This window comes from Lonchura striata, chromosome 21 (assembly GCF_050655825.1).
Source record: "Lonchura striata isolate lonStrDom1 chromosome 21, ASM5065582v1, whole genome shotgun sequence".
Taxonomy (NCBI): domain Eukaryota; kingdom Metazoa; phylum Chordata; class Aves; order Passeriformes; family Estrildidae; genus Lonchura; species Lonchura striata.
The window spans coordinates 7485923-7507009 of record NC_140723.1 but is presented as its reverse complement, the minus strand read 5'-3'; the positions used below and the strand labels follow the sequence as shown (position 1 = coordinate 7507009).

Sequence of the window (21087 nt, the reverse complement as noted above, 5' to 3'; positions counted from 1 at the left end):
TTTTCCCTTAATTTTAAAATTATTTTCCTTTATTTTGGTGTGCTTTCTCTTAATTTTGGGGCCTTTCCCTTAATTTTGGTGAGTTTTCCCACAATTTTGAAGAGTTTTCCCTTAATTTTTAGGTGATTTCCCTTGATTTTGGTGTGCTTTCTCTTAAGTTTAGGGCCTTTCCCTTAATTTTGGTGTGTTTTCCCACAATTTTGAGGAGTTTTCCCTTAAAGTGATTTTCCTTGATTTTGTTGTGCTTTCTCTTAATTTTGGGGCCTTTTTTGTTTGTTTGTTTTCCTATAGTTTTGTTTTCTCTTAAATTTTTGGGTCTCTTATCTTAGTTTTAGGGTTTTTTCTCTTAATTTTGAGCCGTTTTATCCTAATTTTGGGTTATTGGACAAATCTCTCCTCAAATTTAGGCTATTTCAGCCACTAATCCAGCCTCTGGTCCCTCCTGCAGACATCCAGGTGTCCGTGTGTCCTTCCATCCAATTTGTGCCTCTTTATTTAAGCCCAAATCTTCTCTTATGGAGCACAAGGATCAGCTCCAGCCTTCAGAAACATCCAAAATCCCCCAAGCCCCCATAATTTCTTAAACCTTTCTCATTTATATCCAAGATATTCACCACTCCGATGTTGTCCTTTGCACTCCGAGCCACACAAAGCTTTTTGGAGTGGGATTTGCTTTTCCTTTTCCTCCCTCAAAAAGCGCCCCTTCAGCATCCTAAAAACCCCACAGGGTTCACACAGGGAGTGGGAGAACCCTTAAAATCCGAATTTTTCCCCAAATTCCCACCTAAGAGCCAGAGTTTGCCGGCAGATGGCGACTGACTCCTAAAAATATCCCAATAATCCTCCAGCTAAAACAAATCCTTATCCCTGCGGTCTGCCCCGACCCTGAGTCTCCCGTTCCTCTGCCAAGCCCAAAATTTGGGCAGGGAACCTCCGGACAGGCCGCAGGTGGATTTTGGGGGGATGTTTATCCAAGGTGGAACTGTTGGAGGGGGTCTGGGGGTTGTGCAGTGCTCCATGGGCATTAAATCCTTGGATTTGTGCATTTTTGGCAGCTCAGCGGGGCGGGACTCGGCGTTTCCCCCCACCAGGAGAAGCTGCAGCAGGCTGGAGCTGTTCCTGCTCATCCTCTGGCGTTTTCCCAGAAGCAACAGGAGCTGAGTTTTCCAGCAGCCAGAGCCTGGCACGGTTGGCTTCATCCCTTCCAGTGTTCCAGCGGCGCTCCCTGGGACGTTTCCTTCCATCCTGCTGTAAAAAATCCCCTTCCCAGCCATGCCTGAGCCCGAGCAGCCCAAAAAAACCAAGCGGGATCTGTTGGGAATGAGGCACTGATGGCTGTGGCACACAAAAAGGGGGCTCACCTGGAAGGAGACCGTTGGAATTTGTGGTATTGGTGATTCTGAGATTGTAGGAAGTCTCTGTTTTTTTGTCCCGTTGCTAAAGAAGAAGCCATAATTTGTCTGTGTTGGTTGTTAAGGTTGTTTATTCTTGCTTATCTCTAACATGTTCTGCTGCCCTGCCATAGGTGTGGGGCTCTTTTTTTAGTGGGACATCACAAACATTATATATTAGAAACTACGTGTGCCATATTTACAATAATGGGCCAATATTTATAATTTATCTTGAACAGTGTGTCCCCAGCCTAAACCAACAGAAAAATGCCAACACCACAGTGAAACATGGAGGGCATGAAGAAGGAGAAAAAGGACAAGGCACACCCAATTTCCTCCATCTTGTCCCCTTTGGACCCCTCATCTAAAATTTTACTTTTGCACCCGTGCCACAATTATTACTGATATCAAACACTCAGAGCTGGTAATTGATCCTGTAAGGTTGAAAACTCTTTTCCATGGCCAGAGATCACAGCCAGTGTCTCTGGGGGCTCTGTCCAGGGGGGTTCCTGACCCCTGCCAGGGTGCCAGGGCAGCCAGAGGGAAGCTCTGGAATCCCACAGGAGACAAAACCCACATGTGTGACCAGGTTATCCCAGCCCTGCACAGGGACACCCACAGATCCTCCCGTGTTATCCCAGCCGTGCACAGGACACCTGGGATATCCCACAGCTCCTCCCGTGTTATCCCAGCCCTGCACAGGACATCTGGGACATTCCTTGGCTCCTCCCGGGTTATCCCAGCCCTGCACAGATCCCCCGGGACATCCCAGGGCTGCACCCAGGTTATCCCAACCCTGCCAGGGATATCCACGGCTCCTCTCGGGTTATCCCATCCCGGCATAGAGCACCCGGGACATCCCATAGCTCCTCCTGGTTTATTCCAGCCCTGCACAGGACACCTGGGACACATCCCATAGCTCCTCCCGGGTTATCCCAGCCCTGCACAGGGACATCCCAAGGTTCCTCCTGGGTTATCCCAGCCCTGCACAGGGACATTCCTTGGCTCCTCCCGGGTTATCCCAGCCCTGCACAGATCCCCCGGGACATCCCAGGGCTCCTCCCGGGCTATCCCAGCCCTGCACAGGAACATCCCAAGGTTCCTCCCGGGCTATCCCAGCCCTGCACAGGGACATCCCAAGGTTCCTCCCGGGCTATCCCAGCCCTGCACAGGGACATCCCAAGGTTCTTCCCGGGCTATCCCAGCCCTGCACAGGGACATCCCTCAGCTCCTCCCGGGCTATCCCAGCCCTGCACAGATCCCCCGGGCCATCCCAGGGCTCCTCGCCGTGGATCCCGGCTCCCCACGGGCTCCTGGAGCCGCCCTGGGGCCGGGATGCCGCGCGGGCTCCTCCATGCGGGATGCGGCTCTGTGGGACACGCAGGGTGGCAGCGATCACCTTTTCCCTGGAGAATAATGTCCCACCGGCGGGACGCGATGCCAAGACACAGCCCCGCGCAGGGCTGCTCCCCCATGGAATGGGCTCCGCTCCCTCCCTTCCTCACCGCCGTGGGGAGAGGGGCAGCCCTGAGGGCACGGCCACATCCCGCCTCCCTGCCGAGCCCTCAGGCGCTCCCCGCCTCTGAGGGGCACGCAGGGACACGGCGGGGCTGCCTGCGGGCAGAGCGGGTCCCCGTGGCCCAGCCGCGCCTCCCGGGGCTGCGGAAGAGGGCGGGACACCGGGAGAGAGCGGGAGAGAACGGGACAAGGAACGGGACAAGGAGCGGGAGCCGCCCCGGCATCTCCGCCTCAGCGCCGCCCTCCCCAACATGGCGGCCTCGCCCGCCCGCCTCGCCCACCACGGCACTAGGACCGTCCCAAGATGGCGGCGGGACCAGCCAAACACGGCGCTCCCCGCGCTGCGCCGCCAAGCGAACACTTGACCTTCCCATCATGGCGGCACCATAAGGACACTCCACGCCCGCCCTATGTCACGTGATGTCGAGGGCGGTCCCGCGCCTGCGCAGTGCGCGGCCGGCGCGGCCGGGGCAGCGGCGGGAGGGCGGGGAGGGAAGATGGCGGCGCTGGTCGGAGCCGTCACCGGGGCGACGCAGCGGCCCCGCCGCCCGCAGCCCTGAGGGCCCGGCCCGGCCCGGCCCGGCGGCAGGTGAGAGCGGCCCCGCGGTTTGCCTTCCCCGGGCGAGGCCCTTTTCCGGGGAGCGGGGCGGCGGGACGGGCCCCTCGGGGCGGGACAGGCCTGGTGTGGAGGGGAACCACATTTGAGGGTGGAGGGTAAGGGGAGCCCCTGTGCCAGCCCCTGTGCCAGTCCCTCACAGCGTTTTGGGGGTGGCTGCGGAGGGCAGAGCCCACGGGGGGCTGCAGCCCCTTCTGGGAAGGGGAAGCCCCTTCCCAGCTCTGGCAGCCCCGGGGCTCCCTCAGGGCGGGGAGAAAGCGAAGCCTGCCCCCCTAAAAACCGGGTTGCCCTCTAAAAAAGCCGTATTTCCCCGCTGAAAGCCGTGTTTCCTTCCCAAAAAGCCAAGCTTTCCCCCATCCCGAAAGCAATGTTTCTTCCACGATATGCTGTGCTTCCTCCCTAAAATATATGTTTCCCCCCAAAAAGGACATTTCCCCAAAAACCTCATGTTTCCCCAGAAAAGCCATATGTTCTCCCTAAAAGCCGTGCTTCCCCAGAAAACCTCGTGTTTCCCCCAAAAGAAACACATTTTTCTCCTAAGACCTCTATTTTCCTCCCTAAAAGCCATGTTTTCCCTCAAATGCCATGTTTCCCTTCTAAAAGCCAGGTTTGTCCCCCAGACTCCATCCTTCCCCCCAAAAAAACATATCCGCCCCCCCCCCCCAAAAAAAAAAAAAGGAAAAAAAATAAAGCTCAATTTTCCCCCTAAAAGCCCTGTTATCCCAAAATTCAGTGCTGGCATAGGGCAGTGCCAAGGCGCAGGCTGGCAGTGCCGGTGGTGGGGGGAAATGGCTTTTTTTGGGGAGAAATTTGGCTTTTAGGGGGAGAGCATGGCTCGTCGGGGAGGAAACAGCTTGTGTGTGGGGGGGGATATGGTTTTTTGGGGGCAAGTATGTTTTTTAGAGGGGGGATCAGACATGGCTGTGGGTGCCCCCCCAAAACCTCAGCTCGCGTTGTGTTCGTGTGAAAACAAAGGTGAGGCTCGGTCCCCGCTTGAAGCCGCCGGGTGCGTGTCCGTGCCCCGCTCTCGGAGCGGGATCGAGCTGCCCAGCCCGGCACCCCCGGCGAATTTGGGGTGTCGCTCCCATTGTCTCCGCTGCCGGTGTCCGCTCGGGGCTTTGGGAGCGCGGTTCGGGATTGATTTGGGGCGGTGTGCTTGTCACGGCGGGGCTGGGCTGGGCTGAGCAGCGCTGCAGGAGCTGCATTATCTCATCCTTCCCAGCCTCTCGGCTTTTCCACTCGCCTTTCCCCGTCACTGGGGCCGGGAATCTTTTAGGAGGAGCGGGAGCAGGGCTGGGGTGGCTCGCTGTTCATGACCCGAACTCCAGGGAATGCTCGGAGCAGGAACAAAAGGGGAGCGGGGAATGGGAGATAACCCCGGGATCGCCGGGAATGTGGTTTGTGCTCGGCTGGCTTTAATCATCCCTGGGAGCCGGCTCGGGTCAGCAGCTGGAACTCTTCCCCGTGGCTGGAAGGATCGGGAATTGCGGTGAATTCCCGCGGAGGAGCTGCTGACCTCAACCCCCGCCCTGGATGGGAAGGGACCTTTCCCCACCTGTCCTTCAGGAGCGGAGCCTCCCAGGGAAGCCGCGGCTCGGGGGCGGTGCCGCGGTGTCCTGACAAAGTGCTTTATATCGCGACATAGCCACGCAGCCGAGGCTTGGCCTTTCTGGAGAACGAGTGCCAGAGTGAGAGGTTTCCTCATTCCCACAGCCCTGGGTGTTCCCACTACCATCTCTCCTTCCTTTTCCTTATGCTGATGCCAAAGAAAGGCTGAAAACCGTGATTTTTCCCTCAGGTTATGTCCGCCTAGGCTTGGTATTTCCTTGGTGTTACAAATGGGAGAGAAAAGAGCAAAATCTTGGGCAGAATTGCAGCTGTTTCATAGAATCGAGAAGGGTTTGGGTTGGAAGGGCTTTGCAGACCATCCCTGCCATGGGCAGGGGCACTTTCCCCTATCCCAGGTCCCTCCAAGCCTGTGCATTCCCAGCTCAGGAATGGTCTGGCTGTACGTTCCCAGTTCAGGAATGGTGTGGCTGTGCATTCCCAGTTCAGGAATGGTCTGGCTGTGCATTCCCAGTTCAGGAATGGTGTGGCTGTGCATTCCCAGCTCAGGGATGGCCTGGCTGTGCATTCCCAGCTCGGGAATGGTCTGGCTGTACATTCCCAGTTTGGGGATGATCTGGCTGTGCATTCCCAGCTCGGGAATGGTCTGGCTGTACATTCTGAGCGTGGGGTGATGTGGACACTTTTTGCAGGGCAGGGTGGTGCCTGCCTTGCACAGGTGTTGTTCCCTGGTGTTGGGCTCCACGCTGTTCTGCAGGAGTTCGTGTCTCCGTGCTCGGGCGGCGGCAGAGCCACATCCCGTGGTTGTTTTGGCGTGGCAGGGATGTTTGTGTGTATTTTTCCTGCTGTGTTCCCTGACAGGTGACTCCACCCAGGCAGCGTTGCTTTTCCAGGGTGGCAGGTGAAGCTCTTGGATTCAGAAAGGCTCTGGACAATTTAATCATTTTATCAACACGCAGCATATACGATTTTCAGTTTCAATTGGAGTTTCCTCCAGCCTTTATTCCCTGGGACTCCGTTTTTCCCAGAGTTTGGCTGCTGGTGCAGCCCTGAGGGGAGCTCACCTGCAGTACACGTGCTGCTGCCCTGCCTGGGCTTGGAATGAAGGTGGGGTTGGTTCATTCCCACTGCTGAACGTGGGTGACCTGTGATTTGGGGATTGCAGCCACTGCGTCGGGCACCTTCTGCAGAGGTGTTGGGATGTGCTCCTCATCCCGTCCTTAATCTCAGGAAATGCAATGCATGCAGCAGTCTGCACATCTGCCAGGAGTGACAGGTTTGGAGTGGGAGCGCGGGGATGGTCTGGCTGTGCCTTTCCAGCTTGGGGATGGTCTGGCTGTGCATTCTCAGTTTGTGAATGGTGTGGCTGTGCATTCCCAGCTCAGGAATGATGTGGCTGTGCATTCCCAGTTCAGGAATGGTGTGGCTGTGCATTCCCACCTTGGGAATGGTGTGGCTGTGCATTCCCACCTTGGGGATGGTCTGGCTGTGCATTCTCAGTTTGGGGATGGTCTGGCTGTGCATTCCCACCTTGGGGATGGTGTGGCTGTGCATTCCCAGTTCAGGAATGGTGTGGCTGTGCATTCCCAGCTTGGGAATGGTGTGGCTGTGCATTCCCAGTTTGGGGATGGTCTGGCTGTGCATTCCTAGTTTGGGAATGGTCTGGCTGTGCATTCCCACCTTGGGGATGGTCTGGCTGTTCATTCCCACCTTGGGGATGGTCTGGCTGTTCATTCCCACCTTGGGGATGGTCTGGCTGTGCATTTCCATCTTGGGGATGGTCTGGCTGTGCATTCCCAGATCCGTGCAGTTCTGTTCCCAGGGCTTCCAGGAGGCGCTGGGTTTAGACACAGCCTGCTTCCATCCCAGCCACTTCCACAGGATGTGAGTGAGGGCTGCTGGAAAAGGCTTCCCACTCTCTGTGTAAACAGAGCTGCGCCTCCAAGGGAAGTGATTTTTCCCTCTGTGTTCCGACAGGGCAGGCTTTGTTGAAAAACATCCAGTCAGGATTTTCCTAAGGCTGGAGGTGGGTAGACTTTGGGCTTTGACATGGAAAAGGCAGCATTACCTGGAGATGGCTGTGAGGACTTAAGGTGTTGGAGCTGGAGCCAGGTTCAGGTTTGGCCCAAATCCAGATAAAAGCTGGGAAGAGGCTTCTGGGAAGTGCTGATGTGCTCCAGGGGTGTTTCTCCAGGTAGGGGCTCCCTCCAGAGCACATTTCCTGCACTGAGTGGTGCTGCTGGCTTCTCCTCAGGCTGTCCCCAGCAGCATCCAGGCTGTGCTGCCAGGAGCAGCCGGCACAGCTTGTGATGGAGTTGGGAAATCCAGGTCAGAATTCCTTTTGAACTTGCCTGTGTTGCTGGATCAAAGCAGAGCAGGGGTGACACATCCACGTGAAAACCGTGGCTCATGTCGAGCAACCTGCAGGAATCGGGGCTCTTCCCATCAGGAATTAGCTGTTTCAGGAGCTGCTCTGGACTGTGTTCTCTCCCCCATTTCTATGGCAGTCTTTAAATATTTATCTTCGCTTGCTGAACTCCCACTGCAACACCTGTGACTGAGGATCCTCTTTTTCCCCCCATGGGAAATGTGGATGCAGTTCAGGCACCAGCAATTGGCAATTCTGATGCATTGCATCTCTCCCTGGGTTCCAGACTCCTTTGGAAGCATTTCTCTGCCTCATTTTGTCTTGTACCTGTGCCAGTTTTATCATAATTTGGGGTTTTGGAGGCTTAAGGTAAGTTGGCAGAGGTGCTTTTATTTATTTGGAACTTCTCTTTCCAGGCCAAGTTGGATGGGGCTTGGAGTAAGTGTAGAAGGTGTCCCTGTGCATGGCAGGGAATGGGATGAGCTTTAAGGTCCTTTCTAACCCAAACCATTCCATGATTTTGACTCCCATTAGGTTTCAGTGGGCAGAAGTTAATCTCTGGTTTGAGGAATGATGTGGGGTTTTCTGGGTAGAAAGATCTCTGGTTTCAGGAGTGATTTGGGGTTTTATGGGTAGAAAGATCTCTGGTTTCAGGAGTGATTTGGGATTTTCTGGATAGAAAGATCTCTGGTTTGAGGAGTGATTTGGGGTTTTCTGGGTAGAAAGATCTCTGCTTTCAGGAGTGATTTTCTGGATGGGGTTTTCTGGATGAAAAGCAGCTCAGAAATGTCAGAATCTCACTGTGAAGTCTGGGTGGCTCTGGGAAGAACTGTCCATCCCCAGACTTCTCGCATCAGGGAATCTGGGACATGGATTAATCATTCCAGCTGGTTTTTTTGTCACTCTGGAGAGCCTGCAGTGTGATTTATTTGTGCTTTAAAAGAGACTCATGAACCCTTTGGGTGCTGTTATCCACACACTGAGCTTCCAGGGAAGGGGCTGGCTGTGGGAATCTCTGGCTTTTCTTGTCCCTGCTGCTGGATGCACACCAGAGCCTTTTGCCAGCTGCCCAAAACACCTGGAAGGAGAGAACCAGGTGCAGCTCCCTCGGAAGCAGCACCACTGTGGAATTCCTGCATTCAGTTCCTCTGAGCAGCAGCCTTTAATCCCTGCTGCTCTTCCCAGAGCTGGTTTTGGGCCAGGCGTTTCCTTTCCCAGTCTCAACAGCTGCTGGGAATTCCTGAAAGCTCCCAGGCTTTTGGGTTTCTGCAGACACAGACTCGTTGGGCACAGGGGATTCTGTAGCCTGCTCTGAGCAGGACTCCTGGGTGCTTTGAGATCCTGGGGTTCCATAATGTGTGATGAGCAGGGATTTTCCCCCTTCTCCTGCTCAGAATGGTGCCAGTTAATGGTGATTGTTGTGGTGACAGGATGGTAACAAAGGAACATACTGGGGAGCTCATTTTGTCATCAATGGCACAGATGAACTGGAAACTTGCACAATTTCCCTGAATTTTTTTTTTGCTGATGAACATAATATGGATTTGACTGCGCTTTTTTGTTGTGTCTTTCTTAGTATTTGATGTTTAAGCCTCCCTAAACACCCATGCTTGAGGCGTGGCACAAAGGATGGCAGGATAACTCCTGCTCTCCTCATCCCCAATATCCAGTGCTTCTGCTTCTCCATGCTTTGCCTTTCCAATTAGCTGAGGAATAAGAAAATCCTGTACAAAACAAGAACAAATGCTCTTATTTATTCTGCTCAAATCAGTGGAAACTGCAGCAAATCCTCCTGCAGCCCGTTGGGTGGGTCAGGCTCAGGAAATCTGTTCCAAATGGAATCCCTGGGTTGTATTTTCTGGTCCAGGCTCAGTTGTGGTTGGGGTTTGCCTGGTGGTTTGTGGGTGCTGTTCCCGGCCCCTCACACCTCTCTGTGCCCAGATTCTCTGTGGATTTAGTCCTGTTTCTCCCACCTTTCACGCCTGGGCTCCAAGGGCACGCAGAGCAATCTTTCCAGTTCTGTAATAACAGGGTTGCACTGCCACCACCCAGGGCTGGTCTGCACCTCAGACCCGTCCCTTCCCATCTGCTCTACCCCCTCAAAGATTTCAGGCAATCCTCTGTTGCTCATTGCCTGCTGTTTGCTGGGAACTGGTTGAGATTTTCCCCCACTGAGGTGCTGGTTTTTGGGGGGCAAATGTGGAGGGGAAGCTCCGATTTCTGCTCTCTGTGTCCAGGGACAGGACCCAGGGAAAGGCTGGAGCTGGGCCAGGGGGGTTTGGGCTGGAGATCAGGAAAGGTTCTTCCCCAGAGGGTGCTGGGCACTGCCCAGGGAATGGTCCTGACCCTGAGGCTGCCAGAGCTCCAGGAGCCTTTGGACAGGCTGGGATTGTTGGGGTGTGTGTGCAGGGCCAGGGGTTGGACTCTGATCCTTGTGGGTCCCTTCCAGCTCAGGACATTCCCTGGTTGTGTGCAGTGTGTTCAGCAGGAGTGGAGCTCCAGGAGAGCAGCTCCCAGCTCCACTGACAGGGAATCCCAGGGGTGCTGACTGTCTGCAAAGCACCAAGCTCACGCCGGCTCCCCGGGGTTCTGAGCAAGGAATTGGGATGCTGCAAGGTCAGTCCCATGGTGAAGCTGATGTTTCCCTCTTTCCCAGCTTCTGGCACTGCCCTTTGCCCACACCAACATCACTGTGGACCTTTATGCTTGTAGATTCTTCTCTCCATCCCCATTGTACAGCACAGTGTGAGCTCCACAGTCTGAAATTTGCAGGGGCTGGTGGGTGTCTGCCCTTCCTAATTCACATTTTCTGCTAAAAAAGCCCAGACATGTTTTCCAGCACCTTTGGACTGCACACACTCCAGCACCTCTGTGGGGGTCAAGACACGCTGTTTGCTTTTCAGGAATATCACCCTTCCCATCACCTTTTGAGATTTTGATTAGGGCAGCAAAGAATCATGGAATGGTTTGGGTTTGGAGGGACCTTAAAGCCCACCCAGTGCCACCCCTGCCATAGGCAGGGACACCTCCCATTATCCCAGGTGGTTCCAAGTCCTGTCCAGCCTGACCCTGGACACTTCCAGGGATCCAGGAGCAGCCACAGCCGCTCTGGGGATCTGTGTCAGGGCCTGCCCACCCTCCCAGGGAAGGATTTCTTCCCCCTATCCCATCTGAACCTCCCGTCTCTCAGTGGGAAGCCATTCTCCCTTGTCCTGACACCCCAGGCTCTGGTAAAAAGTCCCTTCCCGTGTTTATTGTCAGATCCCATCTGTTTCCAGCTGTCTGCACATCCCTCTGAGCTCTGGAGAAGAAACAGCTCGGGACAGGGAGCTGCAAACCTCTGCTCCCTGAATCCTAGTGCTGCTCTTAACCCCAGCTTCTTGTGGCTTTTGTTCCTTTACCTGCAAAATGGGGTTAGCTGTGGAATGTGGACTGCTGGAATGTTCGAGGCATTTTAGGTTGTGTCTCTGTGGCCAGACCAGGTGTCTGTCTGTGATGAAACTCCTTTGTTCCACCTGAGAGAGGGAAAATACCTTCCATATTGTTTTGCTGTGTTTAGCAAACAGCTCTGCCTTTAAAGCCCCTGTGTGTGATCCAGCCCTGCTCCTGGGCACTGCTGGGGATGGTTAATCCCTGCTTGGGAGCTTCCATCAAAGGCCTCACCTCGGGAATGGCAGGGCTGGGCATGCAGGGGGAGCACAGACAGGTTTGGTGTGAGACACAACCAGTGAGCATCCCAAAAGCACTGCTGGGGTGTGTCTGACACACTGCTGTGTCCCCGGAGTTCAGATCAGGAGGGGAGGGCAGTTTGGGGTGCTCATCCCTGCTAATGTCCATGTGGAGGTGGTGGTGGTGCATGTCCTGGTGTCCTGCTTGCTAACAAAAACATTTCATCAGCGTCGCCGCCAAGTCAGCAGCACGTCTGAAAGCCCTGGGCATCCATTCCAATCAAACCTTGGCCAGCCAGGCTGCAATAAAATGGGTTTTTCCCAGTATATATTTTCTCTTTTTATGGCTTGAAAGTCAGTAGCCTTGAGCTCATCTTTGCTTTGGGTGCAAGGTCTGGTGGCTTGTCCTGGTTTGAAAAAGTCAAACTAGTGAGAGGCTTTAAGTCAGAAATACAATTTTTTAGGAAAAAGGGAACAAAGAACTAAATACATATAATAGTATAAAAGAGGAACCACTGTCAGAGTTAGAGATATAACCTGACACTTGCTAGCTGGGGTGGTGGTAGCAGATATGGTTCTGTCCAAGCAGTGCTCCTGTAGACTGATGTAGTTTCCCTCTGGAGGTCCAGTGTAGAAAAGGTCTCACCTGTTCCTCTTGGAAGAGGGGATTGCAGCTTGAAGTGGTAATGGAATACACCCCAATATTATAACCTAGGACAGGACTGTTCACGACTTGTGTGTTTTTGTAGGGAGAGGAAAGGTGTAGTTGGTGAATCTGGGCTGAAGAATAGCTTTGGTTATTGCAAAAATAAAATTGTTACCCCCCCCCTTCCAAACTCCTCATTTGCCGCTGCCCTGAGCTGGACATGAGCCAGGTGGGCAAGAGGCTGATGGCCCATGGCTGGTCCCAGGATGTGGCACCTGGGGACATGGTTTAGTGGGGACATGGTTTAGTGGGGACACGGCACTGCTGGGGGAGCAGTGGACTCGGTGATCGTGTAGGGTTTTCCCAACCTTACCAATTCCATGATTCTGTGATGGATGTGTGAGTGCTGCCAAAGACCACGTCACGATGGAGAACCAGAGGAGCATGAGCACCCACAGCAGGAAGACCCTGACCTTGACCTGGCTGTGCTGGACTTCATTTTCCTGAGTCTCCATCCTTCATTCCCACTGCAAAACATCCAACCTGAGCTGGACACCGGAATCCTGCCCGGGTGTCCCACCTGAGATTGCCTGTGCACAGCACTGCTGGGAGGTGTGAATCCTGGTTCTTCCCAGCCTTTGGATGTGCTGGTGGTTTCTGAAGGGAGTCCTGTGTCCACCCATGGATGGATTTCTGGAAACAAGGCTTAGAGCTTTTGCTTCCCCTCTCACTGATTCCTGATCCTGCTGCCCCCCTCTGCCTGGTTCTACAGGGGCAGGAAGGTCTCAAGAATCCTGCTCTAGGATCCAGTGAGTTCAGGTGGGATATTGGGATAAATCCTTCCCTGTGAGGTGGGCAGGCCCTGGCACAGGTGCCCAGAGCAGCTGTGGCTGCCCCTGGATCCCTGGCAGTGCCCAAGGTCAGACTGGACACTGGGGTTTGGAGCAGCCTGGGACAGTGGGAGGTGTCCCTGCCCGTGGAACGAGATGTGCTTTAAGGTTCCTGCCAACTCAAACCGTCCCATGATTCTGCAATCCTCAGTTCCCCCAAGTTCCATAAGACTGGAAAGGCACTGGGAGCATCCTCAGCAAAGGCAAGAGAGCTCCAAATTCTGGAGGAAGAGGAGGAAGAGGCCTGATGCTGCCATGCTCGGCAGGGTGGGAAATGCCATTTTCCTGCTCCCCAGCTGCCTGTGAGCTGCAGGAGGTGGATGAGTGTGGGAATCCAGAGCTTCCCTCTGGCTGCTCTGGCAGGTCTGGGACCCTGGCAGGGGTCAGGAACCCCCCTGGACAGAGCCCCTAGAGACACTGGCTGTGATCTCTGGCCATGGAAAAGAGTTTGCAATCTTACAGGGTGGATTACAAGCTCTGAGTGTTTTACAGAAGTAATAATCAAGTGTGGCACAGGTGCAAAAGTAAAATTTTAGGATTCTAGATTAGGGGTCCAAAGGGGACAAGCTGGAGGAAATTGGGTGTGCCTTGTCCTTTTTCTCCTTCTTCATGTCCTCCATGTGTCACTATGGTGTTGGCATTTTTCTGTTGGTTCAGGCTGGGGACACACTGTCCAACGTAGGTGACAGATATTGGCACGTTATTGTAAATGCAGCCCAGGGAGTTTCTGGTATTGAATGTTTGTCACATCCCCCTGAGGGCAGAGCCCCACACGCTGCCCTGCAGGACAGAGCTGGGCAGGGCAGCAGAACATGTGAGAGATAAACAGAATAAACAACCTGGAAACCAGCACAGACCAATTATGGCTTCTGCTTTGGCAGGGGGCTGCCAGACAGAGACTTTTACAATCTTGGGATCATCAACACCTCAGATTCCGACAGATGAGCTCCAGGGCTCTCCCAGCCAAGGAGGCTCTGGCACTCACCTGGGGACACGTGGGGACCGTGGCTTCCCTGGGAATGGCACTGGGAGACTCCCTGGGCATCCCTCGGTGTGCTCTGCAGAGAATGGACTTTAACAAAAGAATCCCACAAGCCCCCAGCACAGCCTGTCAGAAAATCGGGAATGAAGGCATCTGGTGTGTTTGGGTGTTTTGTTAACAAACCTTTCCTGAGATATCTCCACAGTTTTCATTTGGTTATTCTGCTCGGGCATTGGGCTGGATGGAAATCCAGAACTTGCAGGAGTTGTGTTTTCAGGCTGGTTTTTCAGCTGAGCAGAAGTGGGCTGGATTTGGGTCAGTAGCCGTGTTTTCCTCGTGGTTCCATTATAAGTTCCTTCCATTTGTGCAGATGAACCAATTTTGGTGACTTTGGGAGGTTTCAGGTGTTGTAGGACTCGGGGAACGCTGTGACATTCTCACAGGCTGTCCTCCAGACAATTCTCCACAACTTTCCAAAAGCTTGTCCAGGAGCTCCTGTGCTCTCCTGGTGACAGCAATTCCCAGGATCTCCCAGTGTGGGTTTGCTCAGTGTTCCCAAATGGAAATTCTTGCCAATAAATCATCCTGAGCAGGTTTGGATAAATGTTTTTATCCTGTGAACTTCATCCTCCCACAGCAGATGTTGCACCAGGAGGAGCAGCTGCCCTTTTCCTTGGAAAAACCTCAATTTTCCAGCCCCAAAGGCTTCTGTTTGCTTGGTTAGGGGTTATTCTGGGTTTTGGGGCTCACAGTTTGCAAATGGAGCAGGATTTGTTTGCTGGGAAAAGCTGAGCTGAGGATAACTGGAATTCAGGGCTTGGCGGGGGCCGGCAGAGGGAGTGTGTGAGCCCAAAATCCTCCTCATTTCCTACAAAATTTAGGGGATTTCAGGAGCACGGGAAAAGGGAGCAGCCGATTATTGCTCCTCAGCTGCCAGGGCTTGGCAAGGCAGATTTTGGCAGGTTTGAAACAAATCCAACTCTTTTTAGGGTAATAATATTGTCCAAAACTTTGAAAATTCTCCAAATCCATACATCCATAACAAGTGGAGGGGTTGGGGGATGGTGGAGATTTTTGCTTTTTTCATGGCTTTCTGCAGGGATATTTAAAGATTGTCCTTTTTGGTGTGGAAAGGGAAATACAGAACCTACAGGTATTGTCTTTTTAAGACTTGTTTTTCGTGTGAGCAAAACCAGGCTGGATTTTGGGTCAGTTGAAGTGTTTACCTCATGGTTCCATTATAAATTTCCTGCATATTACTTCATATTTATTAAGATTTTTTTTTAAGCTTTTGAATAATTTATGAGGTTTTGTAATAATAATAAGAATAATAATAATGAGGATTTCCCTATATACACCTCAAGTGTGGTGTCATTAAACTCTGCTGCTTCCCCTTTTCCTGTAAACTCCACACCAAAAAGTCCCTCAAACAGCAGCTCCCTGATTTGTATTCCACCAATAAATCCAGGATAACCCCCACATTTTCATTCTGGTTTTCAGTGCATTCATTTTGTGGGAAAACAGATTCAGCAGGATTTATTTGTAGGTTGCTGTGCTGTTTGTGCAATAAATCCTGCTGTGTAATGTCATACTGTTGCTTATTTTTTAACTGAAACCTCAGAAAAAAATGAGCAGGAATCTGAAATAGCAAAGGGTCAGCTCATCACTGGGCTGGGAGGAATTTCTGGGATCTTGGTACCTTTTTATAACAGAAATATCAACCAAAATTCAGCTGCAGTGGTGCTCTTCCAGGACAATGGGCAGCAGTAAAAATGATGTGATTTGGAATTTTTTCCCAAAGCCGGCTGTTCTAACAGGTAAAACCATCACAGGGAGGTTGTGTTGACAGAGAAACGGTGGAATTTTCAACCTTGCAGATGGAATTTAGGAATCCTTTCTTTTCCTGGATGACTTGTATGAAAGAAAAACAATCTTGTGTTGGGAAAAAAAAAAAAAAAAAAAAAGAAAGCAGTTCTTTGAAGAACCCTTGGAATTGTTGTTGTGCAGGGATAAGGAGTGTCTGTGGTGCCAGTATTCCGAGGTCTTGCTCTGCACAGACAGGATATTGCTCATTCCATAGCTTCCCAGAGGCTGTATTTTCTTTTTTTGGACTAAAATCTGCTTTTTTTTTCCCCCCATTATTGAGCTTGCCCAGCAGTTGATTTCCAAAAGGATCAGTTCCAGCTGCTTCAGGTTAGGGAGGACTGGGAATGTTGTTTTATTTAAAGGTGTTTACCCCAGTCCTGAGTCCCGTGGTTCCCACGGACCTTACATTCCCTCTGCTGCTGCTTTTATAAAATATCATGCTGCTCCTCGGAAATAGTGTTGAATTTTCCTCTTTTCACCTCAAAAGAGGTCTCAGGGCTTGTTTTAGGGCAAAACCAGGAGCAGAGAAAGCTGCAGGTGAAGTCTTTGATGGCACAGCTGGAGAGACAAACATGAAAACACTGAAAATGTGGGAAAAATCCTTCCCATAGAGAAAAGATTTTTTTTTAAAAAGGAAAAACGAACCGTTTCTGTCTGATGGAAGAGGATTTTTATTTGAACTGGGGCAGAGAATCAGCCAGAGGTGTGGCTGTCCCCAGAGTGCCACCCTGGAGACGTGGAAGAAGTCATTCCCAAGCATGAGGAAGAGTCTGGAGCAGGTTGGAGACAGTTGCTGCCTTCCACCCCTACATTTCCACCAGGTTGCCAGGTGCATTTAAATCCCTCTCTCCTGGCAGCCCAAACCCTGTGTGAGGGGAGGAATATCAGGAGATGGCAAAGATTTCCAAAAGAGGTTCTTACCCCAGATATGTTGGTTCAGCTCTCTTTATTCTGTGGTGAGAGCGGGGCAAAAGAGGACAAACAGGAAATGTCAGGGGAATATATAGATTTTGGACAGGGTGGGCTTCCCTGGCTCTCCACCAACCCCTCTGGGGCAGGAAGGAGGTTCCAGGGATATCTGATCAGAGTCACAGGGTCCTGGGGAAGGGGAAATAGAGTGCCATGAGCTCACTGTAACAGCCCTGGGCTGCCAGGCTGGGTCCTCTCACACCTGGAATGGTTTATTCCTGGCGGGAGCAGCACTGCAGCTCCTCTGCTGCCGTTTGGGGTGAGCATTCCCTGTGTGTGCAGTGCTCTGACTCAGGACCGGTGCTCAGCCTCTCACTGCTATTCAACAGCTTGCCCTTGGAGCCTTTTTTCCATAAAACCCATAAAAACAGGGGCGAAAAACCCTGGTTAAAAACCTGCAGGTTAAAAACCCTGCAGGTTCAAGCACTTCCTGAAGCAGCTGGAAGTTGTGGAGAAGAGGAGGCAGCTAGGAAGGGAACCACCAGTGCCACCCATGCCTGAGCTTTGGGTTCCGTGGGACCAGGAGAGGGATCTGCAGGTTGGAAAAGCTCCTTGGACCAATCAGGGATTTGCAGGAGCAGGTTTTGAGCAGTGCTTCAATCCAGTGGGGTTATTTTTGCCTGCATTTAATATTCCTCAGCTATTAGTTGCAGATAATTACTTTAGGAATAAATAGCAGGTTCTTAACTAATTTCAGGAGGGGAGAAAGGGAAAATTGAAGTGCTCTGAAAGGAGGAAAAAGATTATGAAATGTTTTGCCAGCTGGCAGAGACAATGCTTTTAGGAAAGGGCAGGCAGATTCCATCAGCACCGGCAGAGCTCTGCTCCTGCTGCCCTTCCAGCGCTTCCTGTCCTGCCTGCTTCCTCCCTGCTGCAGCTCCAGGCTGATTCCTGAAGGCCCCAAAACCTTCCTAGTGCTGGGATATACAGGCATTTCTCTGGGACCAGCAGGGCTCTGGGGTGCAGATTATCATGGAACGTTTGGAGGACGTGTTGATGTTTTCAGGGCTCAGTCCGATCCCGGAGTTAATTGGATTGCAGCTACTTTGGGATGAGACAAAACTGCTTAAATCTCTTGGTTGCAGCTTTTTGAGTGCTCAGAGATTCATTTTAGCCCAGGTACAAAGTGGAGCCCAGCATGGTGCAAGCAGAGAGCACCTGGAGAGGCAGGATGAGGGAGAAAGCACCTCTTGCATCACCCCAAAATGCAGGAACACTCAGTTCTGCTCCTGGAATAACCAGTAAAACCACAGGTGTGGGATTTTCCCTCATGGATCTGCTGAATAACTGGCAGCAGGAGCTGCTGGGATGCTTTAGCTCTTTTTTGCCAGCTGCCTGGGTTCTTTTTCCTTTTTCTGTATTGGAGCAGGGTTTTGGGACAGGGCTTTGCTTTGTATTCCAGGAGTGGTTATTCCCAGCCCGCTGTTCCAACAGAATCCACATCCGTGGCAGGTCAAGCTTGGAGGGTTATTTTGACAGCGAGCTGCCTTTTGGGAGCTGGGTTTATTGCTGGCCTTGTTTTCCTTCCGAAAAAGAACATGGTGTGGGTGTGAAAACTCTGAGGATGGTTATTCCTTATGTTCAAACATTTAGGAAACAAGGATTTACCAAAGGAGATGCTTTGGAATATTTATAATATTATCAAGTGGCTTGGGAAGAGAAGACAAAACTCAGTGGAGCTTCTCCATCCTCAGATATGCTATTTGAGGCTCCTCCCGCTGTTTTAAAATTGGCCTGAAAGATTATTTTTGTTGTTTTGTGTCTGGGATCAGCCTGACGTGTTGGGTTATTCCCGAGCCTGCTCCAGAGGATGCAGCTTGGGATTTATTAGCTGGAAAACACCTCTTTCTAGTGGATGTGCATTCCTGCACTTCCCATGACTCTCTCCAGCAGGATTTGGACATTATTTAGAGCACAAATAAAGATAAAAGTAGTTGGGATGACACAAAGTCCTGACAACTCCCCAGCCCATCACCATCTGCAGGGTCCTGCTGTCCCCAGGACAGAGACAAAAACCCTCCTGCTTGGGATCCTGGCAGGGCTTCAGGGTGGAGATGGAAACCTCTGCCTGCCGAGGAGCTGCTCCGAGCTCCCAGGCTGGGAGGAAGGGAGGGACAGACCCTCCTGCCCTTCTGTATCCTGAGCAGGAGCACGGCCCCATCCCAGACTGGAGCAGGGCCCCATCCCAGACTGGAGCACAGCCCCATCCTAAACAGGAGCACAGCCCCATCCTAAACAGGAGCACAGCCCCATCCCAGACTGGAGCACAGCCCCATCCTAAACAGGAGCACGGCCCCATCCCAGACTGGAGCACGGCCCCATCCCAGACTGGAGCACAGCCCCATCCCAGACTGGAGCAGGGCCCCATCCCAGACTGGAGCACAGCCCCATCCCAGACTGGAGCACGGCCACATCCCAGACTGGAGCACAGCCCCATCCCAGACTGGAGCACAGCCCCATCCTAAACAGGAGCACAGCCCCATCCCAGACTGGAGCAGGGCCCCATCCCAGACTGGAGCACAGCCCCATCCCAGACTGGAGCACAGCTCCATCCCAGACTGGAGCACAGCCCCATCCTAAACAGGAGCACAGCCCCATCCTAAACAGGAGCACAGCCCCATCCCAGACTGGAGCACAGCCCCATCCTAAACAGGAGCACGGCCCCATCCCAGACTGGAGCACAGCCCCATCCTAAACAGGAGCACAGCCCCATCCTAAACAGGAGCACGGCCCCATCCCAGACTGGAGCACAGCCCCATCCCAGACTGGAGCACAGCCCCATCCTAAACAGGAGCACAGCCCCATCCCAGACTGGAGCACAGCCCCATCCCAGACTGGAGCACAGCCCCATCCTAAACAGGAGCACAGCCCCATCCCAGACTGGAGCAGGGCCCCATCCCAGACTGGAGCACGGCCCCATCCTAAACAGGAGCACAGCCCCATCCCAGACTGGAGCAGGGCCCCATCCCAGACTGGAGCACAGCCCCATCCCAGACTGGAGCAGGGCCCCATCCCAGACTGGAGCACAGCCCCATCCTAAACAGGAGCACAGCCCCATCCCAGACTGGAGCAGGGCCCCATCCCAGACTGGAGCACAGCCCCATCCCAGACTGGAGCACAGCCCCATCCCAGACTGGAGCACAGCCCCATCCTAAACAGGAGCACAGCCCCATCCTAAACAGGAGCACAGCCCCATCCCAGACTGGAGCACAGCCCCATCCTAAACAGGAGCACAGCCCCATCCTAAACAGGAGCACAGCCCCATCCCAGACTGGAGCACAGCCCCATCCCAGACTGGAGCACAGCCCCATCCCAGACTGGAGCACAGCCCCATCCCAGACTGGAGCACAGCCCCATCCCAGACTGGAGCAAGGCCCCATCCAGAGCAGGAGCACCAGCAGCACTGGCTCCATGCTGTGTCAGGATGGAAGCCAGCACAGGCACTACCCAGCCATGGATGCCTTTGCTTGTAAAGGCCCAACCCTCCATTCTTTCATCATTTTTTAGCTCAATTCCACTTTTCCCTTCCCTCAGTCCCTGGGAGTTCCTGCATGTGGGGCTGTGTGAGGCGGGTTTGTGGCAGCAGCAGCAGTGCCCGTGTCAGTGTTTGGGTTCCAGCCTCCTCTGCCACATCAGTGACTCCAGCAGGGATTTCTGACATGGGAAACGTGCTGGGTTCTGCCGTGGTTCCTCCCGTGGTTCCTCCCACAGATTGACAGCCCTGTGGATTTTCCAAAGCTGCTTCGTCAGGGAGCCTGACAGCAGTGGGGACTGGTGCTGCCGCCTGTCATTTTCCTGGGCATGAATTGGTTGCCATGGAAAGCTTTCCCACTCTGTGTCTCACCACCTGCCATTCCCACGGCATGGGAAAACACTGGATTAGTAACAGCAGCTCAGATTATTCCTGAGAAATGAACCTCATTTATAAATCAGGTCGATGACCCAAGTTGATGGTTTAACATGGGGTTTGTTACCGGGGTATTTCTATATCAGGATATTTCTATATCAGGATGTTTCTGTATCAGGATGTTTCTGTATCAGGATATTTATCCTGCTCAGTAACCCACATGAAACAATGACATCAATAACTTCAAATCCTTCCAGCTGCATTTTCTGGGTTAGGGTTTGGAAAAAATAATGATAATATTCTTATATTGGAGGATGTTAGGGAAAAGCTGTCGTGTCTTCCATCTTAAGGAGCTAGTTTGCTTCCTGGCTTGCTGCAGGTTGGATTTATCCTATGGACTGTGTGGATCTGGCTCCAATAATCCTGGTCAGTTCAGGGCTGGAGGTGGCTGAGCAGCCTCTGCCTTGTGGACTTGAGAGGAACCCAGGCTGAGTGATGCAAGAACGGGGAGCTTGCCCTGGTTTGGATCTTTTCCTCGTGCTAGGAAAGGATAAAATGGGAATTTCTGGGAAAGAAAGCTCCGTGTCATCCCCGGGAGCTGTTACTGTGGTTTGGGCTATGGATCCAGGAGCACTCAAGGAGCAGCTGCTCCCTTGGTCTCCACTCAGCCACCTTGGGAGGGAAAAGTGCTGCTGCTCTGCTGGAGACAGGCTGGCTGCTTCCTGGAAATGGAGCCAGGGGTTTGCCTTGCCATGGCAGG

The 21087-nt window shown here is 52.8% G+C and overlaps 1 protein-coding gene across 3 annotated transcripts in view; it reads left to right on the top strand.

The window, feature by feature from the left end:
• Positions 1-3356: 3356 nt before the first annotated feature.
• The window catches only part of FBXO42 (F-box protein 42), a 50120-nt gene continuing 32389 nt past the window's right edge, over positions 3357-21087 (top strand). For all 3 annotated transcript variants that reach the window (XM_085558489.1, XM_085558490.1, XM_021537918.3), the window contains exon 1: positions 3357-3498. The gene's annotated coding sequence lies outside the window, so the exon portion shown is untranslated. The remainder of the gene's footprint in view (positions 3499-21087) is intronic.